This window comes from Cetorhinus maximus, unplaced genomic scaffold, assembly GCF_964194155.1.
Source record: "Cetorhinus maximus unplaced genomic scaffold, sCetMax3.hap1.1 HAP1_SCAFFOLD_2709, whole genome shotgun sequence".
Taxonomy (NCBI): Eukaryota; Metazoa; Chordata; class Chondrichthyes; order Lamniformes; family Cetorhinidae; genus Cetorhinus; species Cetorhinus maximus.
The window spans coordinates 10,001-11,371 of NW_027598642.1; positions in this window are offsets into that span (position 1 = coordinate 10,001).

The window sequence follows — 1,371 nt, forward strand, 5'->3', positions numbered from 1 at the left end:
GAGTAGCTCTCGGAAGGGGTGGGAGGTTGGATTTGAGTCGGTGCTGGCGGAAGGGCTGGATTTCAAGGGCTTGGCCGGCTGGCCGGTGGTTGTCGGAAGCGGTGGGCATGAAGGGATTGTCGGCTTGTAAGGCACGGGCTTAGCGAGGGCGTGGTAGGCCTCGGGAGGAAGCGGGGTGAATGAGGCCGCGGTGGCCGCACCGGGCGTCGCCATTGCCGGCTGCGCAGAGTGGATTGGGGTCGGTGTTGAGTGAGGGGCATTTTCCTTCTGGAAGGTAAGGGCCCGGAGGAGGCTAGTGGTTGGTGCGGTTGTAAGAGTGTGCCGGCGGGTGAAGGGTTGCGAAGGCGGCGCATTTGTAGCCTGCATGGTGAGTGTTCGTGTTGGGGTCGGGGTTGGGGGTCGGTGACGGGGAGAAGGTGAGGGAATAGGGTTAGTGTTGGGGTCGGGGACGGGCAAAGGGTTAGGGTAAGGTTAAAGGGTAGGGTTAGGGTTAGGGTTAGAGTTAGGGCGAGTGTTAGGGTTAGGGTTACGTTTAAGTGCAGGGTTTAGAGCGTGTGTTAGGGCCAGGGTTAGGGTTCGGCGAAGGGTAAGGTAGGCAAAGTGCAGAAGGTGAAATGGTTAACCAGTTAGCAGGCAGGGCAGCCGGCCGGCAATGAGAGCGGCCCGCCCGGTGATAAGGGTGCAGTTAGGTGGCGACCAGCCCAGCAGCTCCAGGGGCTAAGTACGGGTGGGTAAACGGTTAACCAGTTAGCAGGCAGGGCAGCCGGCCGGTAATTAGAGCCGACCTCCCGGCCATACGGGTGCAGTTAGGTGCCGACCAGCCCAGCAGCTCCAGGGGCTAAGTACGTGTGGGTAAATGGTTAACCAGTTAGCAGGCAGGGCAGCCGGCCGGTAATTGGAGCCGCCCGCCCGGCCATCGGGCTGCAGTTAGGTGCCGACCAGCCCAGCAGCTCCAGGGGCGAAGTGCATGTGGGTAAATGATTAACCAGTTAGCAGGCAGGGCAACCGGCCGGTAATTATAGCCGACCTCCCGGCCATACGGGTGCAGTTAGGTGCCGAACAGCCCAGCAGCTCCAGGGGCTAAGTACATGTGGGTAAATGGTTAACCAGTTAGCAGGCAGGGAAGCCGGCCGGTAATTGAGGCCGCCCGCCGGGCCATAGGGCTGCAGTTAGGTGCCGACCAGCCCAGCAGCTCCTGGGGCTACGTACATGTGGGTAAATGGTTAACCAGTTAGCAGGCAGGGCAGCCGGCCGGTAATTGGAGCCGCCCGCCCGGCCATAGGGCTGCAGTTAGGTGCCGACCAGCCCAGCGGCTCCAGGGGCGAAGTGCATGTGGGTAAATGATTAACCAGTTAGCAGGCAGGGCAACCG